This window comes from Ictidomys tridecemlineatus, chromosome 13 (genome assembly GCF_052094955.1).
Source record: "Ictidomys tridecemlineatus isolate mIctTri1 chromosome 13, mIctTri1.hap1, whole genome shotgun sequence".
NCBI lineage: Eukaryota > Metazoa > Chordata > Mammalia > Rodentia > Sciuridae > Ictidomys > Ictidomys tridecemlineatus.
Genome location: NC_135489.1, coordinates 73,795,297 through 73,820,789, shown reverse-complemented (window position 1 = coordinate 73,820,789; position 25,493 = coordinate 73,795,297). Strand labels below are relative to the sequence as shown.

Below are 25,493 nucleotides of genomic sequence, written 5' to 3'. Positions count from 1 at the left end.
TGCCTGATTGCTGTATCGTGGCATGTCACTTAGGGATAGTAATGACTATGTAGAACGGGACTTTTGCAGGAAACTTACTTGTGATGCTTTGCAAGAGCTGAAGAGTTAGGCTCCACCCACCTCCAAGCTGACCTAGAGCAGGCCAGCATCCTAGCCCTCAGGGACAAAGTCACCACCACCCTGAGCAGGGTGAAAGTGATGCAGGAGAATGCCACTGGACGGGGGGACTTCAAAATACATGCAATTTATTGGACCACGGGAATAGAAAACCACTGAGCCTCTGCTCCCAACACCAGATAAAGCCAATGATAGCACAACCAGTGCCCCTCAGAGAAAGCCACCATCCGGTGGCTAGGCTGTCTGGCAACAATGGTCACTCAGCACAACCAGATTCCCACCTCTTTCACCCCATGACCTGGGCTAGGGTAACTGTTGTGTGATCTCATCCTGTGGTTGGAATGCCATTGACCTCCAGAGTGCCCACTGTCAGGGTGTCTGAGAAAGGCCATTGTAGACAGGTATGCAGCCTTTGAAATGCAGGCAGGCACATAGGAAATAGATTGGCATACCCAGACTTGAACAGAATGTCAGAGGCCTGGTGACTGTTGTGATTGCTGTGAACTTTGGTGTTCACCAACTTGTTTGAGGCCTGCTTTTACTTCTTTTGGATGTATAACTAGAAGGGGACTCACAGTATCAATTTATTAAATTTCTCTGTCTCTCTCTCTCTCTCTCTCTTTTCTTTTTTTTTTTCGTCCTGGTGATAGAATGCAGGGGTGCTCTACCACTGAGCTACATCTCAGCCTCTTTTTAAATTTTGAGTCAGGATTTGGCTAGTCTGCTGAGACTTGCCTTGAACATGTGATCCTCCTGCCTCAGGCTTCTTGATCGCTGAGTATGTGCTACCTTGCCTGGTTCAGAGTTTTTTGTTTTGTTTTGTTTTAAAAATGAAGAATTTTAATAGAATTTAATAATGAAGAAGTTTGTTTTTAATAATGAAGAATAATGTTTTAATAATGAAGAGCTTTTTTAGAATACTTTTATTTATTCCTTTATTTTATTGTGGTGCTGAGGATAGAACCCAGAGCCTCACACATGCTAGGCAAGTGCTCTACCACTAAGCTACTACCCCAGTCCTCAGAGGGTTTAGATATTCATTGCCATAATAGCTAGTGATGCTGAGCTCCTTTTCTTGTGCTTCTCAGGTATTTATGTATCTTTGGAGAAATGTCTAAGTTCTTTATCCATTGCTGAGTTGGTTTGTTAATTAACAAATCAAATTTATCAGGATAATAAACACACATCATTTCCAAGTTTGATCAATCCTGGGAATTCAAGGATGGCTAAAAAATATCTATGAATGTCATTAGTTATATAAGCTAAAAATAAACTCTAAATAATAATTTCAAAAGGTAAAGAGAACATTTGACAAAATGTATGATTTAGAAAAAATATACCCTCAGCAAAGTAGCAATAGGGAACTATTCTTATTTGTATAATGCTCTTATAGAACATCAGTACTAACATTGATACCACAAGTTACCAGTGACAAGTTTTGCTTCCTTACATGGTGAAGTTTGAACATTAGAGAAACATGCAGAGGCAAGCATATAAAGCATATTTAAAAATGGGTAACATAGACTTCTCCCAGAAGGGAGAAGGGGGCCATAGCCGGTATCCTGGTATCCCAAGAAGTGAGGGTGTTCTGCCTTTTTATATGTTCTAGGCTTCCTTTGTTCTCCTGTTCTCTTCTCTTTTATCTCTCTCCTTCCTGTGTAAGTGACTAAGCCCAGAAGATGCTTGGTGGGATGGCCAAAAGGTGAAAAGCAGATGGGCTGGAGGGGTCAAAGTGGAGTGAACTGGGCAGAAAGGGGGCTTAATTAAAACTCCCTATAGGAAGGGACAATCCCTGGGAAAGGTTACCTTAGCAACATGTTGGAGCACGGGCAGGTTATCTTGATGAGGGTGAAGAAGTGTTCTGAAGAAATTAACATTTCAATGCTTCCATTCTCTGAATTGACCCATCAGCCTGTCTAATTCTGGCTTCAATATCACGCCTGACCACAAACTCTCAGAAACAGCCATTAAATCATTAAATTCACTATCCTGTATTGCTGAAGATGTGCATTTCTAAATGAGTGTCCTGGACACACTTTGATTTATTTTGTGGTCCTCAGGTGGAACTCTGGGCCTCATTCATGCCAGGAAAGGGCTGCACCACCCAGCTGCTTCCCAGCCCAACTTCTTATTTTTACTGAAGCAGACATACGCTAGACTGTTAGTACAGCACTCTTTAGAATTGTGAAAACCCAAATACACACTAAATATCCATTACTGGAAAGAGGTATCTGAATTATTCATGGGAGCTGCCATACAGTGGTTAATGCCAGTGATCTGCAGCTGATCTCCCAACCAGGAACTCACAGAATTGGGCCTGCAGTGGGGCCTCCCAGGCCACAGGGTTTAAAGGGCAGAATGGCACAGGACAATGGCAGGATGTTTACACAGGCACACAAGACCTCAGAGAAGCTTAGGAATGTGGTTACCCGGGAGCGGGAGCCGAGGGGGGACACTTAATTAGAAAGGGCTGCCTGTGCTGCCACAACTGGATCTATGTGTTGTTCCTTTAAAATATGATATAACCAGGGGTGGCAGTACATACCTGTAGCCCAGCTCCTCAGGAGGCTGAGGCAGGAAGATGGCTTGAGTCCAGGAGTTTGAGAGCAGCTTGGACAACACAGCAAGACCCCATCTCTAAATAAGTAAATAAATAAAACAAGATCTAAAGCCAATATTACAAAAATGCTAGGGTCTCTCAGAGCTTAATGGTGTGTAGCAATGGTCATTATATTATTATCATTTAAAGATTGAAATTCATCAAGAGAAGGGAAGGGGCAGACCTGAAAAGAAAAGGAAGGAAGAGGGAAAATTTAACACTGGGAATTTGGTTCTTCTCTTTTAAAAGCAGCAGAGCCACAAAGAGATAAAAGGATGGGAAACTGCTAAGAATCCCTGAGGCCTTGGGCTGCCCCAAGGCAAAGCTGACCCCTACCCCTCCTCAATGGGTGCCACCCCTCACCAGGCCTTTCTCCTCCAGTGTCTTCAAGAGAACTCTGACCTCAAGACCCACAGGCCCTTTGTGGCTGTGATGACCATTCTCTGTGAGTGCAAGGAGCAAGCCAGCAAGAGCCTGGCTAGGTGAGAGAGGGTCTGGGCTCCAGGCGGGAGGGATTGCTGCCCCTGGGGTGCTGGCATCTGCCTTGGAGATTGAAATTTAAAGATTGGATTTCAGGTTTGGAGTTCAGCCATGCCTCATTTGCCTGGGAGATGCTCAAGATCCTGTCTGTCTGCCCTGTGACCATGTGTACTGCTTGCCTTGCATCAAGATCTGGCTTGTCTCCAGGCAAATGACCTGCCCCTACTGTTTAACTGTCCTGCCAAAGGAGTTCTCAATGACAGTTTCCCAAAAGCACAGGTAAGACACTTTTCTCTTTAAAAGTCTTCCTCTTTTTTCTGTCCTTTTTTCTCAAATATAATATTCAGAAATTCAATTTCTATTAACCTCCATCTGATAAAAGCCTGGCTTCAGAGAACTCTCTGAAGTGAGACTCCCATTTGGGTATCTCAGAATTCTTCTCCCCAAGACACACATGTCCCGCAACATTTTGAGACAGCAAAATTCAGAAACTCAAAAATGAAGCCCTTGAAAGAGACCCAAGAAACTTAGATACAGCTTTTCTGTCCTCCTTTTCATCTGAGTGGTGTATACAGGGGTGGACTCCAGGCCTTGTGCAGGCTAGGCAAGCAAGCCCTCTACTATCAAGCCACACACCTGCTGTTGCCCAGCCTTTGGGAGGTGCGGGAAGAGAGCTATGGTGCTGTGGGCTTCAGACTGTGGTCATGCTCCATCCCTGGTGGCTTTGCCCTCTCTTTCCTCCCAGTAAAGGGGTTCTGTGACAGGCTTTGCCTGGTTCAATGATGGAGGCATTCCTGAAAGAGATGTGTGTAGAAACTATCTGCAGTTTTGAAGACAAACTAATTAACAGCAGTAGACACTTGCATCTGTTGATGTAAAATGATTTGCTGTCTGAATCTCAAATCATTCTGCACACAGGGATTTGGGAACACTCTGAATCCTCTGACTGGGTTTTCACTGTTTCCTCAGGGTGGCCATTGGGAAACATGCCCAGTTCCGGCAGATGTGCAACAGTTTCTTCATGGATCTGGTTTCTACCATGTGCTTCAAAGACAGTACCCCTCCTCAGAAGAGTGTGATTGATGAGCTGCTGTCTCTACTCTTTGTGCAGAAGGAGCTTTTGAGAGATGCTCCCCAACGTGAGTTACTTTTTTCCTTCAAACCTTGATTCAGTTCCTCCCTGTTTTGTGCCATGATATGAGCAGTAGCACCTTTCTCTTTCTGTAAGGATACCAGGAACACACCAAGTCTCTCTCGCCATTTGATGATGCTGTGGATAAGACTCCTGTCGTCCGCTCCATGGTGCTGAAGCTGCTCCTGAAGTACAGGTGGGAGTGGCTCCCTGAAGGCACACTTGTCTGAGGCCTCAGTTTCTCTGGGCTGGGCTGTGCTTGGTCTTTGTGCTGCCACATATCTTAGCTCATGATCTGGGAAAGTTTCTTCAGTGCGAGGAAACCTGGTCTCTGTTGCTTATGTTTAGACACTGAACCCTGTGTGCATGTGAGTTGGGCATTGCCAGGGTCTGGTACAAGTAAGAAGACAGAGTTCTGGGAAGGACCCTTGGTGTGGTGAAGCATGCAGAACCCATGCATTAGGAATGGTGGTTCTGACCCTAGCTTCATGGCCATCCCAGGGTGTGATTTGCAGGGTTGTAACTCAGACTGTACCTTAGCCTTGGTGTCCTCCAGGTCAAGATTCCACAGCAAGTGGACTATGTGTTTTCTCAGTGAGACAGGCGGTCAGTGATGTTCAAGCATGGTGTCCTCTGACTGATCCTGTGTGTTCATTGAGCTTCAATTTTCAGTGTGCTGGCAGAGACCCTTTGGTGGGGAGGGGGTCCCAGACCTCAGAGTTTTTAAAAATAATCCTGAGACAGTAATTTGCCTATTCAACATGTCCATATTTGCAGTAACTTTGCCAAAGCTTCTTTGCATGAAGGAAATTGCAACCATAGTCATGGTCATCTTCTCCACTGTGCATATGTAGTTTTTCAAATGCCAGTTTCACATCTGAGCCTTACTAAATCTCAACCCCTGAGGTTTCGATTTTTTAAAAATATTTCTTAGTTATACTTGAATGCATATCTTTATTTTGTTTGTTTATTTTTATATGGTGCTGAAGATGGAACCCAGTGCCTCAAACCTGAGGAGAAAGTGCTCCACCACTGAGCTAAAACCTCAGCCTGAGGCTGTGATTTTTAATGTTGTGTAGAAGCAGGAAATAAATCCAAAACATTGCATACCAGAAGACAGTGGTTATCTCAAAGAATTCCACTCCTAAATGTCTCCAGATAAGAATTGGCTGCTTTTCTCAGGCCTTGCCATTTTGCCTGAACCAGTGACCACCAGACCACAGATCTCTGGTGATGTTGATGAATGTAGGTAGGTATCTACAACAACAGGTTGTAGACTAAAAAGATGCCAACATCTCAAGATATGCTTTACTCAGCAAACCAAAGCTTTTCCAAATGACCAATGCCTGATGTCACAGAATCAAAAAATGATGCAGTGGCTGGATATGCAGCTCAGTGATAGAGCTTTTGACTAGCACACAGTGAGGCCCTTGATTCAATCCATAGCACTGGGAAAAATTCATAACAGAGTAGTCTATGGGATTGTAATATAGTTGATGATGAAAATAACTGACATGGTATCAAGTCCCATAACCAGCCTTCAGAAATGATCACTTTTCAAGTGTTGGTAGAGTATTGAAAAATAATAACCCCAAAGATATATAAGGACTATTAAAAATTCTTCCTTTTCCAACTACATCATGTGTGACGCCAGGTTTTCTTTATACGCTTCAATATAGCATCAGAAGCAGATGTAGGAAGTCAGCTGACTTCTGTTAAACAAGGCTTCCAAGAATTATAGGACTATAAAAAAGCCACACTTCTAAACATCATTAACACATGTGGGTTTATTCTTTTTATCTTAAATGAATTGATAAATATTCTTGAAACTTTTTAGTTTTAATTTCTAATACCATAAACATTGATAGATTTGACCCACATGAACAAAAAGTTTCTTGCAGTTTTCAATAAATTTTAAGCCTGTAAAAGAGCCCCAAACCAAAATGCTTGAGAACAGCTGAACTGCAATATGGAATTTCATATTCCTCCAAGAGTATGCAAACATTTTTAATAAAAAGCTGTTAAAGCTATATAACTGCATATGTATGTATTATACCTTTATACTCACACAGAGAAAGAGTTGGATAATAGATTGATTAATAGATGTGCTTTTGTGTAGGGTGATCCTGACATCACTAGGAATAATATATCTTTTTTCACAGCTTCCAAGCAGTGAAAGATTACATCCAAGCCTATTTGTCCCTGTTAGAGAAGAAAGCGTTCATTACTGAAGATAAGACCGAACTCTATATGCTCTTCATCAACTACCTAGAAGTAAGCCGGCTGCCTCTTTGTTGCTTTTTTTCTGCAAACCATCTGAACCATATGGTTTAGGCAGTGGCAGAGTTTCCGAAAACTGTCAGAATGCAGCTTTATTCAATACAATTAACAGATGCTTCTTTTCCGTGTGAAAAAAGAAAGATGTTTCAAAGACATTGCTCGGCTCTTAGATGTCACACACACAGTCAGGATTCACTTGGTTATGTTTCCTTCACTGCATGTGTGATGGTGGTCTGGTGAGATCCTTACCTAGTGTCTGAAGCTGTCTGATGTTCACACAACATTGAAAGTCCCTAAGGATGCATTCTTGCAGGTGTCCCTGTTGTTAAGTAGTGTGTGACTACATTGTCAGTCACATGCATGTCGGTGCAAAGCGAAGACACCACAGCCTGGAGGAGTACACCTCAGGGTTAGCAATGGTCATCCCCAGCTGGCGAGATCATGAATCCTTTTTAATGTCTTCATATTTTTATTTCCAAATTTCAAGATTATACACATTTTTTTCTCATATGTTTGCTTTTTCAGTTGTTTTCTATGAATCAAAAAATTTATACTCAGATCTACAATAATGATTTTTATTTTCCCTTGAATTCTCACTGGCAATTTTAGAAGGTTGGGGAGTTGCCTGTTATAAAGTATAATATCCTTTTCTTTCTTGTTCTCTGTTCCTTAGGATTCAATTCAGGAGAAGACCAGTGCTTACTGCACAAGGAGTGAACTTGACTGCCTGAGGGAGGAAGGCCATTTCCTACAGACCTGCTCCTCAGAGAGACAAGGCCAAGGACCTGCCACTGCCGCGTCTGTAGAGTACCTGCAGGAGGTGGCCAGGACTCGCCTGTGTCTTGACAGAGCTTCTGACCTCCTCTTGGAGTTTCAGGAGGGATCAGGCAGGTCTTCTCTACCTTGGAGAAGTTAGCTACAGGTTCAGAAGGACAGGAACTGTCCTTAAGGTCTTGCTGGCCCTTACCATGGTCCCCTCTTCTGGGTGTTTTTTACTGAGTTCCCCAGAAGCAGGCCCTCAGTCTCCAGTCACTAACCAGCTTTCTCCCTGCACTCTCAGAGCTGGCTGAGGAACAGCAGGGCTACCTGCAGCACGTCCAGCAGTTCTGCACCCAGGCAGGGAATGACTGGCACCGCGTGTACCTGGTCCGGAGGCTTGCGAGCCTTCGTGGGATGGAATTTGTGCAAAGCCTCTCCAGGCAGGGCCATCGATACCAGTGGGTGTTTCCCAAGGGAGTCATTGCACAGCAGGTGAGACGCAGGTTCCTGGCAGAGCGGGAAGCTATGGGCACCACTCCTCACCCTCCCAGCCCTCACGACAGGCAGGACGCAGGCAGGCATCTGGTCCTTGGTCTCTGCTTCAGGGTGGGCTTAGGCCACTTGCTATAGGGCAAAGGTAGGCATGGACACATGTGTGTGCACACTTGTGTGTGTTTCTGGTTTGTTGTTCACCTGCATTTTATCTAGGCTTCACTTCGGGGAAAGTGAATGAGTATTTTTTAAAAATATTTGCTTCCAATAAATTAAAAGGTGACCTCTTGCAGGCTGTGTCTTGTACTCTGTGCCAGGCAGAGGTGGGTATACTTGAAAGACAAGTGTAATGGGTTTGGCTTTCAGGCTTCTCTGTTCCCAGTGCTCAAAATTTGAAAATTCTTACTGTCCTAGGGTTAAAAAATATGGCACTGCAGCTCCTGGCATCTTTAATATGACCAACTGGGACTCAGAGATGACATGTTTTTTGTCACCTCGCTTGGGGTGGTGCCATGTGTAGAGAAAGCAAGAAGCTCCAGGGTCAGCCTCCCTCCTCCCTGGACTCTCCCTATGGAAGACATGCTCCTGAAGATTCCCAGGACTGTCATGCCTGGACCCTACAGGGAGTCCCAGCTGAGCTACCTCCAGCCTTCAGTGGTGTCTGCTGTTTTTCTTAGCCTATGGAGATGGGCCTTGCAGAACACCTCAACCCACTCTACCTTGACTAACCCTTTTATTTTGAGCTGCAGAAAGACCACACGGGCCAGATGGACCAATACCTGGTGCATGGGGACAAGTACAAGGCACTTCGTGACGCAGTGGGCAAAGCCATGCTCGAGTGCAAGGCCTCCGGCCTCGAGGCTGCTCTCATGGTAGGATGGGCTCAAAGATTCTCCCTGATGCAGGTGGCCCCCCTGACCTTGGTTATGTCAAAGGATGCAGATATGGTGGAGAGGGCCTCTGAACAGCCCCTAGAGTGACACTATATGCCAGGAGGCAGATGCCCATGGTCTCACTGGTAAGTGAAAGATGTCAGGACAATTAGCAAAATCCATAGCTGTATAGATTCACAATCCACATATATGCTTATGTGTCTATTTTGATGTTGATACAGAGATTTAGGATTTTAATCTTTTAAAAACATTTTTAGCTGTATATGGACACAATACCTTTATTTTATTTATTTATTTACTTTTTATGCAGTCCTGAGGATCAAACCCAGTGCCTCACACATGCTAGGCAAGCGCTCTAACACTGAGCTACAACCCCAGCCCCAGGATTCTAATCTTTAAATTGTTCTGGTCTTGCTTCCTTTTTGAGTCCCAGTTGATCTGGGCCTTATGCTGGAAAGAGGAAATAGAAAAACCTCTCAGGACACATTTCCAAGACCAGTAAAGTAGTTGGAGGAGAATAGGTGCTGACTTCTGTTTCTCCATCATGGCTGCCTGGCCCTTGTGCACTGAGGATAACCTGAGCATGTCTCATGAACTCATAGCCCCAGTCATGTGCGTGAAGGGCCATGGTGCGTGGCCCAGGGAAGGTTGTTCCAGGTAGCGCTATGTAGCTTCTGAGGGCTCGCTCCACGCCCCACCCGCAGGCCTGCAGGAGCCCCAGAACTCAACAGGCCGTCTACCTGCTGCTGGCGCTGTTCCGAGAAGTGGCTGTTCTCCACTGCTCCCACAACTTGAACCTCCACCCTAAGCCAGAGGTGAGTGACACATTGGGGCTTGAGTTCAGTCTCATGATTAGGAGGAACTTTCTGAGCACAGTAGAAGTCATAAACTTTTATTTTCTATCAGGATAATAGAAATTATGACCTTCCATAATTTCCTATCTAGGATAGAGGGTGTACCCTTGTTATGTGGAAGAATTATTCATTGTTTATCCCAAACTTACAGTCTCAGGAATATTACCTAATGTTTACCAAAACAGAGTCTTGAGATCTGCACTCAAGAATGTGGTTGCTGTGTTTCTATATGAAAATTCTCTTTCCTGATGAATTTCTTCTTCATTAGTGATCATTTAACTATATTTATCTTAATATTTGATGTGTACTCAGTATTGAAATGTGTGACTTTCAAAGAGAAAACCCTGAGTTCACACAGTATTCTTCTTTGACATATCCTAACATGAAAAATGTCTTTCGTGCCAGCAATGCGAGGCTGTGAGCAGGTTCATTGAGGACAGCAAGATCCTGTCTCCTCCGGGGGTTAGACCTTTCGCAGCATCCCTCGTGGCCAACACTCTGCCCTTGCTGAGCGTGGGCCCTGGTGCTGACAGCCTTGAAGGAACAGTGACAGAAATGGCTGTTCATACTGCAGCTGTCGTTCTGTGTGGACAGAGCAAAGTCTTGGTGCCCCTGAGGAATTTGGCCTTCTCCCCAGCCAGCATGGCGGTAAGCTGCATGATGATGACTTTGGTTTCACAGTGAAACTTCAGGGTTTTTCATGTTGAGACCTGGCCTGTGGCTGTGGAAACTCTCCGACTTGTCCATCTTCTAGATTCTCTGCCCTGTTGCCCCACTTGATCCTTCAGCACAGTCCTGGTAAAAACATGCCCTACCCTTTGCCGTTTCACACAGAGATGTTGTTCATCCTCTGTAAACAGCTCTTGAACAGAGAAGAAACTTTCTTACTCTGTGCCTCTTGCTGGGTTGCAGCTACAGCCCACAGGCTCACTCAGCAGAGCCACTTCTGCTCTTGGTCTTTCAGAATGCTTTTCTTCCAACCATACCTGAAGACCTGCTGGCTCAAGCCCAGAAGTGGGAGGGTCTGGAAGGCGTCCACTGGTATAGTGAGTATTGGTGTAAAGGGAAGGGTCTCACTCCTCTCAGTTTGGAAGGTTAGCCTGCAGCCATGCCAGATTGGACTTGGCTTCACAAGAGGTTGGACTTGGCTTCACAAGGTTCTGCTGAAGGACCATATCACCTGCCTCCTCCTGGTGGTTCGAGGGCCACAGACTTGGCTGGCTAGATAACCAAATCATTTCCCTGCATAGTCATGGGAAAAGACCCTTTGGAATGCACTGTTGCTCGGCAGAACATGCCATTTGGAATAAGGGGGACCTGGGGACCAGGCTGAGGCTCATTCAAAGGCCAGTCACAAATCAAGGGTTTTTGACCCAGAGAGAGCTTCCTATAGTCTGGACCTGGGAGACTGCCATATATAACCTCTGACTGTATGTGAGTTATGCTGTTACCTTGAGTAAGTAACCTTCTAAAACTAGTTTTTAAGTTGTTCTAAATCATTCTCTTGCCATAAAAGGAAAAATCCAAGAGAATAGAAAAGTATAAATACTATCCCCCCCACCACTAAGTTACTCCTGGTGTGAGTCTGGAATCTAACCTCTCTCTGAAAGCTAAATGCAGACATTTTTTACTGATGACATGTGTTCACTGAGCTCCAGTTTACTTGACGTGTCAAGTAAACTTAGCTGATGGCATGGCTCAAGGCTTCTGGTGAGATCATGAGGACATGGGCAACTTCCCCTTCCCACATAGGTCATTTGGTGGAGTCTCACTAGCTAACATGTGTCCTGTTGTTCTTTGAACAGCTTGTCCCTATGGTCATCCGTGTTCTGTAGGAGAGGTGAGCCATGGTGTTTGGGGGAGGCTCAAAATGTGCATTTCCCATCTGGGAGGGGAGGGAGGGCCTAGGGAATGAGGGAGACATAGGATGTATTCTGAGGGCTACTCAGGGTGTTCCAGCTGAGTGTGTAAATGGCACTGTAAACATGATTCTTTTCTGCAGATCTGTCTGTGCATTGTAGGATATTTAGCAGCATGCTTGGTTTCAGCTCACTGGGTGCCAGTAGCAGCGCCCCCTAGCCCAGTTTGATTCCCGAGAATGTCTGCAGGCACTGCCCAAGACTCCTAGGATGCCATGGTGCTGCTGACTGGGAGCCTTACCTCCCTCCCTGGCCCTGCAGCAGGGCTCAGCCAAACAGACCTTCAGCTGGTTCACTAGTCAGAGAGGAATGTGGGCTAGATACCAGAGGACAGGAGAGGACAGGAAAGACTTATGGGTGATGAGCCCTGGGAGACAAGCACATGCTGCTCATCTGGGACTCCAGGGCATCTCCCGGGCTGCTCATGGCATCTGCACTTGCTGAGCAACATGCTGCTGGACTAGACTTATGCATGCTGCTCCCTAAAGTGAACAGGATGCTCCTTGATGTGACTTCACCTTCCTGACTCCCACTTGCTTCCTTGTCTGAGGAGTGAAATAAGAAGAGATTCCAGGGCCCCTCTTATCACTGAGTTCTGTGGTCTGAGCGCTGCAGCTGGAGGGGCCTGCTGTGATTGTTCATAGCATGCAGTGGGGTGCCTTTTGACTTGGAAACCTGGGCCCATTAGTGGTGGCAAATCTTATGGTTGTTTTTTTTTGTTTTTGTCCAGTGGATGTGAGGAGGTCTGCTTAGAAGTTATTAACACCATCATTCCTGGTATTAGATAACGATGCTCTAGAGGCTGACATGCTAGACACAGAGATGGAGAAGGCAGTGAATAGGAGAAAGGAAGATGGGGCTATAGACACTAGCCACTCTACATGGGAGTAAAAAACTTTATTTTTGGAAAATGAAGCCACATTTGTCCATGGACAGTTTATGTGGTTAAGTGCCCACCCTCTCCCCAGGGCTCCTTCTTCTCCCTAACACACACATGCACCAGATGCAGACTGTGGCACACACCACCTCCTATGCAGGGTGGCTTCTGCACATGTACCAGTGCTGGATGCAGTGCTGACTGTGTGTCCCCTCTATGTCCCAGTGTGGTAAGCCGATGGAGCAGAGCTTCTGTGTTGACTGTGGTGCTAAAATAGGAGGTATCAACCACAGACCTCATGCCGGCTTCCAAAGTATCAGGTATGTGGACTCAGCTTCCGTCCCTTGGAACCTGAGGCTCTGAGCTGTCCATTCCAGCAGATGAATCATATGAACTATAGGATCACTAACACCACTGTTCTACATCTGGACTGTGTCATGTTGGGGATCCATGTCAAGCATACCTGTAGTCATGTAGTGCTGAAGCTTTTTGGTTTTTTTTTGCTTTGTTTTATTTTTGTGGTACTGGGGATAGAACCCGGGGCCTCACACATCCTAGGCAAGAGCTCTGCCATTGAGTTGCACCCGTTCCCTGTTTTGTTTTTTTGAGAAAAGTGAAAGACAGATATAATCAGTGTTTTTAAAAAACTTTTTTAGTTGTAGATGGATAGCGTGTCTTTATTTTATTTTTTCTTTTTTTCACATATAGAGCGCAATTTTTCATATCTCTGGCTATACACAAAGTAGAGCCCCATCATGAATGTCTTCATACATGCACTATTTTATTTATTTTTATGCGATACTAAGGATTGAACCTAGTGCCTTACATGTGCTAGGCAAGCACTCGGCCACTGAGCTCCAGCTCGAGCCCTGTAATCAGTCATATTAACTACAGCCATTCCTCCATGTCTGTGGAGACTTGTTTCCAGGACACTTTCCTCCATAGATACTCAAGTCCAGATGTTCAGTTCCTTTATATGTCATGGCACAGTATTTGCTTGTGGCCTACAAATATCCTCCTGTAAACCAGTTTTTTTTTTTTTTTTTTAATGGTACTGGGGATTGAGCCTAAGATTCTTAAGCACTGAGCCACAACACCAGCCCTTTTTATATTTTATTTAAAGACAGGGTCTTGCTAAGTTGCATAGAGTCTCACTATGATGCTGAGGCTGGGTTTGAACTTGTGAACCTCCTACCTCAGCCTCCCAAGGCACTGGAATTACAGGTGTGCACCATTGTACTTGGCCTCTCATAGACTTTTAAAAAATCATCTCTAGGTTTCTTATTATACTTTATGCAAATTGAATGCTATGTAAATACTCATTTATCATAATTTTAGGAAATAATGACAAGAAAAAAAAACTACTCTTCAGTACACAGTTCTTTCTGAATATTTTTGATTCATAGTTGGTTGAATTCACAGGCGCAGAACTGCAGATACATAAGGCTAACTGTACCAGATTCAGAAACTAGATAAAAATCTGACCTTCAGCCAGGAATATTGGTGCACACCTGTAATCCCAGCTACTCAGGAGGCTGAGGCAGGAGGATTGAAAGTTTGAAGCTAGCTCAGAAAACCTTGTGAGACCCTGTCTTAAAATAAAAATAGAAAGGACTTGGGGTGTATCTCAAAAGTAGGGTACTTTCGTAGCACATGTGTAGCCCCCACTCAATTCCCAGAACTGAAAACAACAAATAAAAATAAAAATCTGATCTCATAGTCCCATGCTTGATCCTGAGATGAGTGTGGCTGTCAGAGCTCCCTTAAGATGACATGCAGGGCCTTCTACCTCACCATTTATCTGGCTTTTTTGTTACAAAGCTTAAAATAGCCTAGACTCTTATCTTCTTAAATTATCAATGTCCTTGAATCTTGAAAACTTTTTTCAGTCTGTATATCCCAGTTTTTGATTTGGGAAAATTGAGAATTACGTAGACAATCCCCACATGGATGAAAAATGCCCCAAACTTGCTGTCATGAGGAAGGTGTTGGTCTCCATCCTGACACCTTGCACTAATGGCCACATCATGCAGCCATTTAACATTGGGAAAGTTGCAGAGTTTGGCCATCCAGGTGGGTGGGTCTAAAGAGAGAAGGATGTGGAGGCAGGTGGTCTAGGCTTGGAATAATTGATCCTTTTAGTGTTTTCTTCAAAGCTTGAAACCTAGCTGGATGTGGTGATGCACACCTATCATCCCAGTAACTCGGGAGGCTGAGACAGGAGGATTGTGAGTTCAAAGCCAGCCTCAGCAAAAGCAAGGCACTGAGAAACCCTGTCTGTCTAAATAGAATACCAAATAGGGCTGGGAATGTGGCTTTATGGTCTAGTGCCCCCCCAAAAATGGGGGCTGGGAATGTGGCTCAATGGTTGAGCCCCTGGGTTCAATCCCCATTACCATTACAAAAACAAAAAAAACAAGAAAAAAAAACCCAAAAAACTGGGAACCTAGTCATTAAGATGTGAGGCCCCTGGAGCTGAAGAGAAACAGACATCTCTAGTCTTCATCCTGCTTCCTCTCATCCTTTCCAGAGACAGCACAGACAGAACCAAGACTGGCCATGTGCTGGGCCACCCGCAACCCAGAGATGTCGTAGTAGTGTCTGACCGAGAGCTGTCCCCAGTCATCTTCATTCTCATGCGCCTACTCACTCATCTGGCTATGCTTTTAGGAGCCACTCAAAATCCCGAGGTATAAGATGCTACTGCTAGACTCTCTTATGTTGCTATAGGAAGAACCTGCTGTGTTTGCATCCAGTCCTTTTGTCTACAAAGTCCTAGCCACGTAGGGATTTTATCTAGTCCACAGGGTAATGCAAAAGTTATAGATCCTACTTTTCCCTCTGGGGCATATGATGCAATGGGGAAACTACTCCTCAGATTATGGAAAATCCTCTTCATTTTTTTAATTTTTAAAATCTGTTTTAACTGACACAAAACAATTACACGTTTGTTACAGTGTGACATCTTAGCATGTGTATACAAGGTGCAACAATCAGATCATAAAGTCTACTCCGAGTATACAACTCTGTCCATGCCCACACCTGGGCATGGGGAGGTGGTGGGACCCTGTCACCTACACCCTTGTGGTGGCTGCAGGAGGTGCAGGGCAGCATTCCCTGCAGCACCGGGATGACATCAGAGCCAGCAATCTCTGGCTCTACTCACCTCCCTCCCTTCCTCTGCTGCCTGTGTCATGCTGAGAGCACCCTGACCTCACCTAGAAACCCCCCTCTCCCCAGTGCTGGTGCTTCGCTTCCTTGGCTTCTCACTGTGTCCTCTGCACACTGATCTCACTACACGTCTTGTCTCGTTGCCCTCACAGGCTGTGATAAACATCATCAAGCCTCCAGTGAGTGACCCTAAAGGATTCCTGCAGCACATCTGGAGAGACTTGGAGCAGTTGACAAAGACGCTGGGGAAGAGTGCCGACGAGACCACCCATGTGGTCCACCTCATGCTGCGCTGCCTTCTCAAAGAGCAGCACCCACTCCCTGACTTGAGTAAGCAAGGGATGTGGGCTGGGCATAACTGCCAAGAGGCCAGGCTCCCTCAGCTCCTAGTGAATGGCATGACAGGAGTGGGAGCAAGCGCTCTGCTCTCCTTGCGGGGGCTGGAGGGGCTGCTGCACTCCTCCAGACACCACGTGCCTGGCTGGGGCTTGCATCACTGATACCTGGTGCTTGTGCATGCACCATTAACCTGTGTCCTGGGAGCATGTGGCACCCCAGCAGGTGACATGTCCCACTTTTGCTTTCCAGAGATGTCACACTTATACCCTGACCTAATATGTACATGTACACAATTTGTTACATAAACAAAGGAAGCTACAAAACACTGTCTGCTGAACTAACTCTTGTACTCTAAACAATTAAATCCAGGCCAAAAGCAAAGGTCTGTGAGGGGACTCTGTAAGTGGTTATCTGAGTGGCATTAGGAGGGATTTCAGTATCTTCTTGCTTACTTTAAAAATCTTTTAAAACCATCATTTTACCATTGTAGAACAATGTTATTTAAAAGTATACAGATAATAACAGTAGCAATAAAATGTCTGTTACCACCACCAGAGAATCTGTTCCATTTCAGGATGTCTTCATCAGAAATCAGCATTAGCATATCCTTCCCATCTTAGCAACACTGATTTTGTGGAGTACCTCTTGTTCTGGTGTGGCTTCCACAGCACATGGACTCGGGAGCCCTAACCTGCTGCCAGCTCCCCAGGACCACCTTTGCCTACAGGCCTGGGGGCAGCAGTGAGGTGGCTCTGGGTAGCTGTCAGCATTGCTGTGCCCCTAGGCTTTTGAGTTCACATCTTGTCCTTAGCCATTTGTTTAAAATACTTTCAAGGCCACAGCTGTGGGCTGGAGGGTTGTCAGAGACTAAAGTGTCTTCACAAGGCCTGGAGGCTGGTGTTGGCAGTACCTGGTGAACTTAGGAAGTTATCACCCCAAAAGGAGGACTATCTCTATTAACATTATTTAGTGTTTACTGTATAGAGAGCACTGCTTTTTGTTTGTTGGGTAACAGACACATTTTGATTTTCTTTGTAGGACATTTAAATTTTGATGCAAAATTGTCAAAAAAAAGGACATAGAAACAATTGGGAAAAACATGTTGAAGCTCTTCTTCTACCTGAACTGGAGGTAAGTGGTGAGTGGTGACCACTCCTTATCCCTCTGTCCAGGAGGGGGTCCCATTCATCTGTGAGCACTGTTGGCCCACTGTCCTCAGGAGGGCTGTCAGAGGCCTTACCTGGAGAAACCCCTCATTCTGCTATCCCCCTCCTGCACTAGTCTTAAGTAAGGCCAAGGATTATCAGGAATTCCCAGAGGGCAGATGGCAGCCTGCTCCACTGCTTTTTATAGCAGGATGTGAAAGTAAGAGGCAGAGACTCTCCAGGAATGCATCGACGATCTCTCTGGATTCATGACTGCTCTGCTGAGAACATCACAGAGCTGACTATCCACAGCAGGACAGGGAAGTCAGGAAACAAAAGGGCAGTGAAATAAAGGCCCCGAGTCTCACTCTGTTTGTGGAAGCAAAAACCCTATGAACAAGGAACCCCCTAATCAGTGAAAGATGGCAAAAGCAAGCATCTGCGTTGTGCAGGCAGATTCCTAAGGATCTACTGTGGGTCCAAGAGCTGCCTGGTTGTCTGTGACAATGTCTCACCTGAAGAATGCTGTGTCATTTCTTTATCCAGCATCTAGATAAGACCCTGCTGACTGTGAGCACACTCATCAGCCAGGACGAGCGCATCAGCTCTAGCCCTGTGGCCAAAATCATATATGGTGACCCTGCAAGCTTTTTGCCCCAGCTGCCCCAGAGAAATGTGGCTCATTGCTCAAAGATTTGGAGCTGCAGGAAGAAGATCACAGTCGAGTACCTCCAGCACGTTGTGGAGCAGAAGAACGGCAAGGAGATGGTGCCTGTGCTCTGGCAGTTTCTACAGAAGGTGTGTCTGCTTCATGGGCTGCCCCCTTTTCCTGGTAGACTTCCCCTGAGGACTGGGAGGCTCTGTGCCTGGGTTCAAAGTCATCATTCCTAGAGGCAGAATCCTAAGCAACCCCATCAGCACTGTGATTCTGAATGCAAGGCCTGATCACAGGAGTCTTAGGGAAGAGCTCAGAGATCTTAAGACACATCTGCTGAAGTCACAGGAGTAATATGCACATTACATAGTGCACAGTGAGGTTAGCAGTGATCTCTAAAAAAGGCCAGGAGAGACCACACGGGTTACTCGACTGTGATACCTTGTGTTCATCCCCAGAAGCTGAGTAGGTGGTCACTAGCAAGTGCCTGCTGAACAGTCAAAAATGTACACCAAGGGGCTGGGGTTGTGGCTCAGCCATAGAGCTCTCGCCTAGGCGTGTGAAGCACTGGGTTCAATCCTTAGCACCACATAAAAATAAATAAATAAAATAAAGGTATTGTGTCCAACTACAATTAAAATTATTAAAAACAAAGAATGCACACCAAAACCAAACCATAGCCCTCCCTATGCCCTGCAGGTGGGAGGCAGTGTGCTGCATGATGGGGCTACAGGGTGTGGAGTCACACCTGCCAGACCCAGAAACCATCCCCAGCTTTCACCCACTTGAGCTCTCCTGGGCCACAGTAGAGGTTCACACCACCTCCTTCAAGGACCAGTACCACAGCTGGCAGGGAGCAGAATGATTGGGGAACGTCTGGTGCTCACATTAGGAAGGACTTCATGTTAGTGTTGTGATCTCTTATTAAGACATGGTTTTATTTGACTGAGGATGCTGGATCCTGGCCCTTCAGAACAAAACCCAAAATCACATCAGCTACCACTTCAGTAGGCCTTGGTCTTTCCTTTCAGCAACCTCACACCCAACGGTGGGCCCAAGAGTCAATTTTTTAAAAAATTTTTCTCAAATTACTTATTTTTATTAATTCATTAGCTATATACATAATGGGAATCGGTGTGAAATTTTCATGTATGCATATAGCATGCATTGATCTTGTCTTTGTGTCTGGCTTGTTTCACTTAACATAATATCATCTAGTTCTATCCATTTTGCTGAAAATGACAGGAGTCATTTAGTCTTATAGCTGAATCATATTCTATTATGTATTTAAACCACATCTTCTTTATGCATTTATCTGCTGATAGCCTTCTAGGCTGATTCTGTGTCTTATTGCGAATGGTGCCACATAAACATGAGCATGCAGTACCTCTTTGATACCTGATTTCCTTTGGAGTGGTATAGTTGGATCACATGGTAGATCTTTTTTTTAGTTGGATGAACCTCCATACTGTTCTCTCTTATGAAGTATTAATTAAAAGTTGTACCAGAAATATATTAGATTTCCTTTTTCTCTTCATCTATGCTAGAATTTATTATTTTATTTTTGGGTTCATCTATTTTTGGGTATGGGGGACTAGTGGCAATTGAACCCAGGGCCTTTTCTTGGGCTTTCAAAGCAAGCAATGCTGCACTTCTGAGCTACAGCCCCCATTTCCTGCTTTTTTTTTTTTTAAGACAAGGTATCCCTAAATTGCCTAGTCTAACTTAGAACTTGCTGAGGCTGGCCTTAAACTTGTGATCCTCCTGCCTAAGGCTCCCAAGTAGCTGGGATTTCACACCTATCTTATTATTTTTTTTAAATAAGAGTCATTCCAACTATGGTAGGATGGCATCTCATTGTAGTTTTGATTTGCATTTCCTTGATGACTATTATATTGAGCATTTTTTCATATATTTGTTAACCACTTATATTTCTTCTTTTGAGAATTGTCTATTCAGATCATTTACTCATGTTTAAATTGGATTACTTTGATTTAAAAAAATTTTTGAGTTATATATTCTGGGTATTTGCCTGCTGTCCAGTGAAGAGTTGGAAGCTATTTCTCCCATTCTGTTAGGTTGTCCCTTCACTCTGTTGGTTGTTTCCTTTGCTGTGCAGAAACTTTTTAGTTTGATGTGATCCCATTTGTCATTTTGCTCTTACTTCCTTTGGTTTGGGGGTCCTATCCAGAAACCCATCACCTATGCCAATGTCTTGGAGTGTTTCCCCTGTTTTTCTGCAGATAGCTTCAGAGGTCAGGTCTTACATCTGGGTCTTTGGTCATCTAGAGTTGATTCTTGTGCAAACTGAGAGATGGGGCCCAGCTCAGTCCTTGAGGGAGCTTTTCATTAGAGGAGAGTGGGGACTTGGTCCAGTTCATCCTACATCCCTCACCACTTGGTGAAAGGATGAGATGACCCCTTTCCCATTTGCAAGCTTCAGGGTATAATCATGTAAAACAACCCACTGACCAAACTAAACTACACAGAAAGTCCCCAGCCTGCCCTAAAATCTGTACACCCCATGTTGTTTCTCAATTAAATAGAGGAAGTGTTACTGAGCTATCTTCTCTTCTCCAGGAAGCAGAACTGAGACTGGTGAAATTCTTACCTGAGATTTTGGCCTTGCAAAGGGATCTAGTAAAACAATTCCAGAATGTTCCAGAAGATGAATATTCCTGTTCCATCAGGAGTTTTATTAGCAGTCACAGTTCAGATATGACTGCTGTCTGCTGCAACCAAGATCAGGACCATCCATGTTTGGTGGTTCAAAAGGATCATTCAGGCTGGGACATGAGGGTGGGGCTCAGTTCCTAAGGTAGAGAAAGAGGCAAAGGATGCTAAATCCCAGAGATGGCCATGAGCCACTGCTGTGGCTAGAAAGCCCTCAGCCTCTCCAGCTTCTCATACAGACTAAAACTTGAAACTCAGGCATGCTGCTGAGTGAAGGAAGGTGCAGGGTCAGGTTCTTGGGAGCACGCCTTGTGGTTTGACCCTAGCCAGCGTGGTGGTGGGGATTGTTTCCATGGGGCTCTTACCAAGTGTTTTGTTCAACAGAGGGACTGAGGCAGCTATTCCACAACAGGATCACCATCTTCCTGTCCACGTGGAATGCCCTGAGGCAATCACTGGAAACCAATGGTAAGTATCCTCCTCTACGTGGCTCTGCCAGCACCCTGCTGCGTATGTGGCAACACATCCTGTTGATGGAGGAGCTGGGATACATGAACCAACCTCCAAAGTCACCCTCAGTCATCTTGAGTCTATAAATATGGAATCAGAAAGGAGTTGGGGGCACTAGAAACTTAACAGCCAGGGCCTAGATCTTTGGACGTGGCTGCCCGTGGCTTCCCTTCTCTTCCCCTGCCTCCAGACAAACGCCTGGAGTAACATCCCTTTGCTTAGTAATGACCCTGTCTTTTAAAGGTGAAATCAAGTTACCTAAAGGCTACTACAACTCTGAGTTGGATCTGGACACAGATTTTAAGGTCATCCTGCCCCGGCGTCGGGGCCTGGGCCTCTGCTCAACTGCATTAGTTAGCTACTTGATTAATCTACATAATGAAATCATCTACACGATGGAGAAGTTCTCCAAGGAAAACAACAGGTACTTTGTAAACTCACCACCCTGCCACCAAGCTGGGGTGCAGACTCTAGCCAGCAACAGCTCCTGTCCCCCAGATCCTCTCTCAGCCTTCCTCAACAAAGCCCCGTATTTGCACATGGTTTTCACTTGCTTACACTATAATGCAGAAGCAGTAGCATATACCCCAAAGCCCTAGGCCTCACACACTTGCTCTGGACACCAAGACCTGTATCTTGTGTCCCTCAGCTATTCCATGGATGTCTCAGAGGTCACTGACCTGCATGTTGTCAGTTACGAAGTGGAGCGCGACCTGATGCCTCTGATTCTCTCCAACTGCCAGTATCAAGTGGAGCAAGGTGGGGAGACCTCACAGGAATTTGACCTGGAGAAGATCCAGCGGCAGATCAGCAGCCACTTCCTCCAGGGCAAGCCCCGACTGACCCTCAAGGTAGGCTGGGCCCTCTGCAAACGATTTGCTGTAGTTATGAACAACCCTTGTGAGTTTCAAGGGGAACAGACAAGTGACACCCAGGATGTTGTCTGTGTTATCTCCTCCCCACTAGTGATCTGTGGTCCCTACACCTTCTCTGGGCCGGGAGGTGACCCAGCTCTCTTCCACATTACCATCACTGTCTGCACCTGTCCCCCAGGGCAGCCTCAAGTGTCAGTGGACTGGGTTTCCACTACAGTTAATGGCACCACCAAGAAGACCTCACTGCTGCCACCCCTTCAATTGCATATGCAGTCCATGCCCAGGAACCACATAGACCTTCCCCATTCTCTCGTCCTCTAACTGCTATGGCCTTGACTTCACTTCAGAGCACTCAGCCATCAGTCCAGCTGCCCAGTGCCAGTAGCACCACTTCATCTTAGTTTCCTGCCAGAATGCCCCTATGCGGGGAGCATCAGTGCAGGCACCCCTGGAAAGGGGCAGTCAGGAACCCCCAAACCCAGCCAGTCTGCAGCATGTGGACAGTTATATGGCCTCCACCACACTCCCTCATCTGGCACAGAGGCCCTGTCACCTATCCCTAGCTCGACCTTCCAGGTGTCTCCAGCCCCTTCCTTCCTTGCTGCATCAAACCCTGTGAACTGCCTCCCGACTCCCTGAACACAGTGGCACTTCTATACTGTCCCTTACCGTGGCTGCACTCATCCTTACAGGTCCAGTCAGGTGTCATTCTCAGATGTATTTATTCCTTCATTATAGTTAGCCTGTCAGTTGTTTGAGCCTAAAGCCATTTTTAATTCATCTTGACAGTGGCTGTCTTGTGCACAGTCTCTGCTCAGTGTTGTTGCATAGATCACAAATATGCACATTCACATTCCTGTTCCTCCAGCGCTCTTCCTCTCTGTGGTCGGCAGATACACTATTCTACAAGGCAATATCTGCAAGGTCACTGTAGCCAGGCTAGATTTCTTGTGTTACTTGTCTTACTGTGGAACAGAATCATCAGAACACAACAAAGTTACATGCCTTGCCCAGGAATATACTGTCCGGCTTGGTACTTCCACTGAGTCACTGTTGAAGAATACATCTGTCATCAGATGGAAGCCTCCTCTATTTTAATTTCCAAAAACTTTTTTTTATTTCTCACTTAGGGGATACCCACGCTGGTATACAGACGTGACTGGAACTTCGAACATCTCTTTGTGGACATCAAGAACAAAATGCCACAGGTGGTCATGATAAACCCTCACTTGCAGGGTTGTTCCATCCACATACGTAAGGCAGTACAATCTCATCCTGGTGTCTGCTGTGAGCACCAGGCTTTCTGGCTCACTGAGGAGCTTAGGGATCTCAGAGCTCAGAGAGGCAAGCAGGATGGCAGATCACCAAACTTTCTTGATGAGAACAGACCAACCCCTTGGGGGTTGTTTTCTCAATGATGATATCATGACCAGATATCAATATCCAGCAGCATATTAGCAGCTGCTTCAGGTGCTAAAGGTTACTCATGCTCCTTATGTTCTGCTACCAACAAGTGGAGAGGCTCTTGTGCCTCTCCGTGTCCTCATGGATCATGTGGAGGATTCAGTTAACTTGGGCTGATTTCTGTGCAAAGTCTGAAAGGCTGCGGCACTCAGCATCAGTTCAAGCACAAGCATCAGCTCTTACCATAAGTGCTGGATAGTTGGCCCTGCCTGTGTTGGCAGCTCACAGTTGGGCTCTTACCAAGTAGGAGAAGTAATAGACTGACCCAAGACTCTGTCCTGATTTTGGTTTCAGAGCCCCCTCCCCAACTCGGCCATGGGTGCCATCAGTGGAGAGCTTCGGTCCTATAGCGATGCCTGTGAAGCACTGTCTATCATAGAGGTCACTCTGGGCTTTCTAGGCACAGCTGGTGGGGATCCAAATATGTACCTAAATGTGTATGTCCAAGACATTCTGCGAATGAGCGACCAAACAACTACGGTTTTAAAGGTAGGTCTTGTGTGCTTTTCAAGGAGAATCAGGATCACCTGGTCTTGGTTTCCTGCCAGAATGCCACCACGCAGGAGCCTGGTGCAGGCATCTGTGGAAAGGCGTGGTCAGGAACCCCACCCCTCACCAGTCCACAGAATTTCAGTGCACACTGGGGACAGGAGAAGCAGGGACGCTCAGTGCTGACCACCTAGTAGAGCAGGATGCAAAGGTGACTGAGGACATTGACTACCTACACATTGCGTGATACAGTTACAAGCTGCTGCAGGAGGCGGAGACTCTCAGATGTTTCCAAGATGAGGCAGGTAGACTTGTGGATGGAACAGAGATGGCCTCATGATGAAAATAGACAAAATTAGGGAGAAGTGCCCTTGGGTACCACTCAGAGTGAGCCTTCACTCCTACTTGGGACCCTCTTCCTTTTCCAGGCTTTAAGCAGATGTCAGTTAAAACATGCTGTTGCCCTCTGGCAATTCCTCTCTGCTCATAAGTAGGAACAGCTACTGCGACTGAAGAAAGTGAGTCTGCCCTGCTTCTGCCCAGACTGAGGGTGCTGCACACTGGTCCCAGGCTTTGATGTTGTACTTTTTTATCTTTTTTAGGATCCCTTTTGGGAAATCAGTTCTAGGTACAAAGCAGACCTCAGCCCAGAAATTGCTAAGCTCCTCAGCACCTTCCTGAATCACACAGACCTAGATGCTTTCCTCATGGAGCTCCATGAGCTGATAGTGTTAAAACTAAGAAACACCCAGGCCCAGGAGAGCTTCAACCCTGAATGGAGGTAGGTGTGCACACCTAGAATGTTTGGCATCTCCCTTGACATAAAGGTAGTTCCATCTTACCACAGGACCCTCTGTCTACTGTTCTCCATCACCAGAGCAACTGAGAACTTATTTCTTTGGTTTTAATCTTTTGGGGACTTCTAAAAGATAACTATGAAATCATATATGCTTATTATAACAAGTAGACCTAACTATGTCAAAGAAGTATGCATTTTAGATTAGGTAGATTAAGCTACACCAATGTGTGAAATCTGAAATATCCAAAATTATGTGAATTTTACAATTGTGTCAATCTAATGGCCAAAAAATGGTATCTTGTTTTCACACCTATTTGTGTGGCTGGGCACATTTTTAAATCTATCACCATTTGTTTATTATCCTCTGAAATAGCTCTTGATAGCTTCTGGTTATTGGGCAGGGCAGTTGATCTGTTTCCTTCCTTCCTTCCTTCCTTCCTTCCTTCCTTCCTTCCTTCCTTCCTACCAGAGATTGCACCCATGGTTACTTAGCTACTGAGATGCATCCCTAGGTCTTTTTATTTTTAATTTGAGATAGGACCTCACCATTGCTAAGGCTGGTATCAACTATGTGATCCTCCTACCTTAGCCTCCTGAGTTGCTGGGATTGCAGGCATATACCACCACCCCTAACCAGTTTATCCCTTTTTAAAAAATATTTTTTTAGTTGTAGATGGACATAATATCTTTATTTATTTATTCTTATGTGGTGTTAAGAATCAAACTCAGGGCCTCACGCATGCGAGGTAAGCATTCTATCACTGAGCCACAACTCAGCCCTTATCTCACTTTTTAAAAAATATTTAATTTTTAGTTGTAGATGGACACAATATGTTTATTTTATTTATTTATACATGGTGCTGAGAATCAAACCCAGGTGAGTGCTCTCCTTTATCTCTTTTTTAATAGTTTGTAAAAGCTCTTTGTATAGAATAGATTATTTCCTTTGATCTACATGTTACAATTGATAG

The 25,493-nt window shown here is 45.4% G+C and overlaps 1 pseudogene across 1 annotated transcript in view; it reads left to right on the top strand.

Moving 5' to 3' along the window:
• The window catches only part of LOC144369696 (E3 ubiquitin-protein ligase RNF213-like), an 81,335-nt pseudogene that overhangs the window by 54,067 nt on the left and 1,775 nt on the right, over positions 1-25,493 (top strand). Inside the window, exons 37-61 of the transcript XR_013429436.1 lie at positions 3,098-3,198; positions 3,293-3,475; positions 4,166-4,335; positions 4,425-4,524; positions 6,491-6,602; positions 7,282-7,495; positions 7,669-7,859; positions 8,609-8,731; positions 9,457-9,567; positions 10,012-10,254; positions 10,571-10,652; positions 11,412-11,446; positions 12,628-12,722; positions 14,933-15,092; positions 15,726-15,903; positions 16,951-17,043; positions 17,604-17,855; positions 20,293-20,439; positions 20,772-20,853; positions 21,139-21,319; positions 21,545-21,746; positions 22,901-22,978; positions 23,529-23,723; positions 24,152-24,241; positions 24,326-24,504. The product of XR_013429436.1 is annotated as an E3 ubiquitin-protein ligase RNF213-like (transcript). The remainder of the gene's footprint in view (positions 1-3,097; positions 3,199-3,292; positions 3,476-4,165; positions 4,336-4,424; positions 4,525-6,490; positions 6,603-7,281; positions 7,496-7,668; positions 7,860-8,608; positions 8,732-9,456; positions 9,568-10,011; positions 10,255-10,570; positions 10,653-11,411; positions 11,447-12,627; positions 12,723-14,932; positions 15,093-15,725; positions 15,904-16,950; positions 17,044-17,603; positions 17,856-20,292; positions 20,440-20,771; positions 20,854-21,138; positions 21,320-21,544; positions 21,747-22,900; positions 22,979-23,528; positions 23,724-24,151; positions 24,242-24,325; positions 24,505-25,493) is intronic.